The 6,046-nt window shown below is 36.3% G+C and overlaps 1 long non-coding RNA gene across 1 annotated transcript; it reads left to right on the forward strand.

Moving 5' to 3' along the window:
* Nucleotides 1-1,700: 1,700 nt before the first annotated feature.
* On the forward strand, nucleotides 1,701-5,457 carry LOC121395055. Its single transcript, XR_005962217.1, has 2 exons — nucleotides 1,701-2,058; nucleotides 4,700-5,457. It is a non-coding gene; the product is annotated as an uncharacterized LOC121395055 (long non-coding RNA).
* Nucleotides 5,458-6,046: the final 589 nt, after the last annotated feature.

Here is a 6,046-nt window from a genome sequence, read left to right on the forward strand (position 1 = left end):
GCATATTTTCAGCATTTATATGGCATAATTTTTCTGGCCTCTGTGCTTCAGTGGCTGCAACCAAAAAAATTTATATTTTCAGCATTTATATGGCATAATTTTTCTGGCAACTGTGCTTCAGTGGCTGCGACCAAAAAAATGCATATTTTCTGCATTTATATGGCATAATTTTTCTGGCCTCTGTGCTTCAGTGGCTGCAACCAAAAAAATTTATATTTTCAGCATTTATATGGCATAATTTTTCTGGCCTCTGTGCTTCAGTGGCTGCAACCAAAAAAATGCATATTTTCAGCATTTATATGGCATAATTTTTCTGGCAACTGTGCTTCAGTGGCTGCGACCAAAAAAATGCATATTTTCAGCATTTATATGGCATAATTTTTCTGGCCTCTGTGCTTCAGTGGCTGCAACCAAAAAAATGCATATTTTCAGCATTTATATGGCATAATTTTTCTGGCCTCTGTGCTTCAGTGGCTGCAACCAAAAAAATGCATATTTTCAGCATTTATATGGCATAATTTTTCTGGCAACTGTGCTTCAGTGGCTGTGACCAAAAAAATGACTATTTTCAGCATTTATATGGCATATTTTTTCTGGCCTCTGTGCTTCAGTGGCTGCGGCCAAAAAAACTGGGCAAACAATGCCTACAAGGTCAACGACGTTGACCTTGTAGGCATTGTTTGCCCAGTTTTTTTGGCCGCAGCCACTGAAGCACAGAGGCCAGAAAAAATATGCCATATAAATGCTGAAAATAGTCATTTTTTGCCATACGTTGACTCAACGTATATGGCAAAAAATTACTATTTTCAGCATTTATATGGCATATTTTTTCTGGCAACTGTGCTTCAGTGGCTGCGACCAAAAAAACTGGGCAAACAATGCCTACAAGGTCAACGTATGGCAAAAAATGACTATTTTCAGCATTTATATGGCATATTTTTTCTGGCAACTGTGCTTCAGTGGCTGCAACCAAAAAAACTGGGCAAACAATGTCTACAAGGTCAACGTATGGCGAAAAATTACTATTTTCAGCATTTATATGGCATATTTTTTATGGCAACTGTGCTTCAGTGGCTGCGTCCAAAAAAACTGGGCAAACAATGCCTACAAGGTCAACGTATGGCAGTTGTTTAAAGAGAACAGTAGATTACTAGCCAGCAAAGCTACCTAAGCTAAAATGTCCCTCAAATCCCTGCAGACTTCTGTCCCTCCAATACAGAGCAGTATCAAGCAGATTACTAGCCAGCAAACTTACTATCATCTGTCCCTGAAATCACTAACAGCTCTCCCCCTACACTATCTCTTCCAAGCACACACAGGCAGATTTTTCAGATACATTTTTGCCCTTGATCCCCCTCTGGCATGCCACTGTCCAGGTCGTTGCACCCTTTAAACAACTTTAAAATCATTTTTCTGGCCAGAAATGTCTTTTCTAGATGTTAAAGTTCGCCTTCCCATTGAAGTCTATGGGGTTCGCGAACCGTTCGCGAACCGCTCGCATTTTTGCGCAAGTTCGCGAATATGTTCGCGAACTTTTTTTCCGACGTTCGCTACATCCCTAGTTTTCATTTGGGGGGGCTACTGTGATAGGATTACTTTGGTAATCCTATCACAGTAACCCCACATAATCAAACCTCTGTGAGTTTCAAGTGTTATCTTTCTCAAGAGTTACAATGTTCCATTGTGATTGGATTAGTGGACATACCAGTTAGTTGAACTGATGAAGCTGCTCAGATGAGTAGTGAAACGTCTTCAATGATTATTCAGCAAGTTCAGTTGCTCTAGAATTACTTATCCTAGAAACAATCTAGTGCATTTCTCTATATACTCATGAGCTATTATCTCTGTAGCTTTGATGATAACAGAATAGGTACTCTAAATCTGCTGATACTGAATCACTTCTCTGTCTCCTTCTAGGTGGATATCATTGTAGTGTTGGGTGGCCTTGGTGGACGATTTGACCAGAGAATGGCATCAGTTGAAACACTTTATCATTCTGTTACACCTTTACCAGTAATAATTATTCAAGATACCTCTCTAACCTATCTTCTAAAGCCTGTAAGTATAAAAGTAAAAAACTGCTTTTGAACTATAAAGGTCATACTGATTTTTATTGCAATGTTAACTTAAGCAAATAGGTTACTTTGAAAAGCTTTTGTTAGTGATTTACGGTTACACTGATCTCAAAAATAAGTTGTCCCTCACAAATCATCCAAAATGCACAGTAAAATGTCAGAATAACATAGTTTTTCCTGCTGATATACTGTAAGGGGTTCAGGCATCTGTCCTATAAATGAGAAATATATTAAACAGGATGACTGTCGATATGTATGTATGATTCTAAGCAAGTAAAATTACATTTGTAATGTAAATTATTTAAACATTTCCAATAGATTTATAGTTGTTATTGTAATTGCTTTGCCTAGCTGTTGCCTATCCTGATATAATAAGCTATCTTATTAATAGACCAGAAGGAAGAATTTACGCCTGATAAATTATTTCAAAAATTAGAATCAGGGATGAAAGAAAACAACAAAAAATTATTAAAAAAATTCTGTAGTTACAATAACATTTGCAGGGAAAACAATGAACTTTAAATGTATACAGTACATGTTTGGTCCTTGTAAAGTAGATAATTAGATTACAGTCACCTTGCATAATGGACTTCTGCTAACAAAACAGATGAAAGGAGGGGATTGTATACTGGTAATCTTATTTATCTACCTGGCTTGGAGTAGTTTTAATTTCCCAGTTTGCCCTATTTTGCTAAAGAAATATAAAAAATCATTGATTTTTCAATTTTAAAGTGATTTTTTACCTATAAAATAACTTTTAGGATGTTGTAGGATGTCCTTGTCTTAACAAGTTTTCCAATGGTCTTTTTTGTTAATACTTTATTTGTCTTTTTCTTTTTCTAATGCTTTCTAGCTGTCAGATATGGGGCACCTACCCCAGCAGCAAAAAAACTAGCTCTGTGATGTTACAATTTTGTTGGTGCTGTACCTTTTTATTACTCATGTTTCTGTGCAGACCCTCTCCTAATCACATTCCATTCTCTAATTAAAACTGCTGCCCGATTTCTAGGGTAAACTAGGTCTAGCAAACCAGGTACCTGCTGAAATTCCCCACTGAATAACTGCTGAGCAAAAAGCCAAAAAACACCACAAAAAAAATAAAATAAATAAAACAAATTGCAAAAAGTCTTAGAATATGAATGTTTACACCATACTGAACATTAAAGGTAAAACAATAGCAAAATATATTCATGTTGAACAAAGGGTATAGAATAGATTATTTTCATTCCATAGAATATTTTTTCCCATTAAATCTCTTGAAATTAGTTTTTTAATCATCACTACAACACTGAAGCAATCAGTTAAATTGGGTGATTTATTTTTCATAAGTGCTCTTACACACTGGATTTTTTTAAACCCTAAAAATTAATGTGGTTGGAAATGCCAAATTTTATATACTGAACTTGACTATGAAGATTTTCATTCAGGTCATGGTATATCTAATACAAGTAATTCAAAAATAAACAACTGGACTTGCTGAGTAATTATTGAAGACGTTTCACTGCTCATCAAAAAAAAAAAAAGTTGCAGTGTGCCGTTGGATTGGTGGCAGAGTTTATATGCTGAGAATTTCCCACACCAGTCAGTTGAACTGAAGAAGCTGCTTGGATGAACAGTGAAACGTCTTCAATAATTACTCAGCAAATCCAGTTGTTTATTTTTGAATTACATGTATTAGATATATACTGAACTTATTGCACTAGCCTAAAGTTTTAGCTTTTCAATAGCAGCAATGATCCAGGACTTCAATCTTGTCAAAGGGGATCACCATCTTGGAAAGTGTCTGCAACACTCACATGCTCAGTGGGCTCTTAGTAGCGATGTGCAGGCCGTTCCTTGGCCCGTTGGTTTACCCGCAGGTCGGGCGGGTTCCGGCCGACCACTGGACGAAATGTGAGGGTCGCGGGCAGGTGCGGGTCGAGCTCTTCTCCTGCTCTCCCTGCAAGCAACCTAGTACTGCCGGCTTCCGGCGCCGGAATTTATAGACTTCCGCCTGTCCCACGGGTCTATAAATAAAGGGGGGCAGCAGGGCCGGGTCGGATGCAGGTAGGGAGCAGTTGGGTTAGGGTCGGGTGCAGGTCGAGAAATTCTCGACCCGCACATCACTAGCTCTTAGGGGTCATTGCAAATTAACAAGCAAAAAATTAGGTTTGTCTAATGTAAGCTGATGCTACAAAGCTGATGATTAAATTCTGATGCTAGTTGCACTGGTTTCTGTGCTGCCATGAAGTATTATCTGTATTAATTAGTAATCAGCCTTATAGTAATTAGTAATCAGCAATGCATATATTGCATTCATATGCATATTTTTTAAACATAACTAAGTGTGTGTTCTACACAATCTTTTATTCTGTCAACTTTTGCATGTATGTCATGCACAAGAGAATGCAGCAATGCAATGCAAGAAAATTCAATGAACCATGAATGCAATGAACCGCTACTCTGGAAATTCCTGATTAGAACCATGCAGAATATAAAGGAAAAAATTAACTAATTTGTTTATATATGCTCAAACCTGCATCTCAAACACAGGTCAAATGCACAAAATATTCCCATTAGTAAGCATATTTTTAAATTTTAAATCATCACCTGCCTATGTGACACTGTATTGTCTTTGCAAATAGCACACTAAGGAAAATCTAAAGCCTACTTTGCAGTTGGGCAGAAGGTTTCTGAAAAAACCTGGAATTAATCCTTCCTTTGCTGTTCTTCTCTACACCGCAGCTCATAAGCAAGAAGAAAGGGTCTAAAGAACCCATTGAGGAAGAGGTCCTATAAGAAATGTTCTTACATAATTTACACACTTACACTTGTCATTAAAGTGATGGGTCAGAACAAGTTCACTCACTGCACTTCTGTATTTCAGAAAAAAGTAAAATAATTGTGTTGTTATTATTATTATTATTATTATTATTATTATGTGTTATGTTGTTAAGACAACTTGACTTTAGGGTTAAAATGACACAGATTTCATTGCAGTGCTTTAAATCACCTTTTGAAGGAGTGAAATGATTATCAAACGATTGAGCTAGCAAAACATGTAGCTGCAGTATTATTATAAACCAAATAAAGCTTCTGTGTTGCAGATATTGGCAGCTATAATATTCTCTTTCTTAAAACTGTAAATATTCTATAACGCTGCTGATAAATGGTGCATTCCTGTTGTGTTTTTCTGCAAACTTTTTACTGTCATTTTAAAGTGCAAAAATCATGATGTCTCTTCACCTTTGTCATATTTTCAAGTACAACATTGAATTCATGTAAATTTAATGAAGTCATGCATAGAAATGTATTCTCGTTTCTGCACTTAACATCACATATGGCAGCTCCATGAACTTAAAAATTCTGCCTTTTGTTGTAAATAAATATCCAGCATCCTTTTTATTTTGAGCTGAAATAATTTCTCCTTCTGTGTTTTCTAATCATAACTCCCCAAACTACAGTTCTTATTAGAACAGGTTTTTGGAAACTTTTAATTGAGTTTTAGGATATTTGGTAGCTTGACTTCATTTTAAGAAAGCATAACTATTCATATATGAAAAACCTGATTGAAAACCTCATGGGAGTTATTAACTGATGCCTGACCACACCACAAAATACAAGCATTCCTGTACATTCCACTAATTCATCATGATCTCAGTTTAGATGTGACTCAGTAGGTAGTGTAAAATAAGATACTTATAAGGTCTATAGTTAATTACAGCAGTTCAGCCAAATGCACAAATTGCTTCAGAAATCGGCACCCTGCTCTCATCCATGAAATGCAGTTCAGAATGGGGAGCACGTGGGTTAGTGGGGAAAAATAATGTAGAACATATTCAGCTGTAATATTTAATTTGCTGTATTTCATGGAAGCTTAGTTTTGTAACCTTACTTTCCAGACATAGTTTTTGAAATGGAAACATTTTTATGCGGGCATTCATCTAGCAGGTTTAAAGATTAAGGTACTGTAAAATGAAGGTGCCTTCTCA

The sequence above is a fragment of the Xenopus laevis genome, chromosome 6S (genome assembly GCF_017654675.1).
Source record: "Xenopus laevis strain J_2021 chromosome 6S, Xenopus_laevis_v10.1, whole genome shotgun sequence".
NCBI lineage: Eukaryota > Metazoa > Chordata > Amphibia > Anura > Pipidae > Xenopus > Xenopus laevis.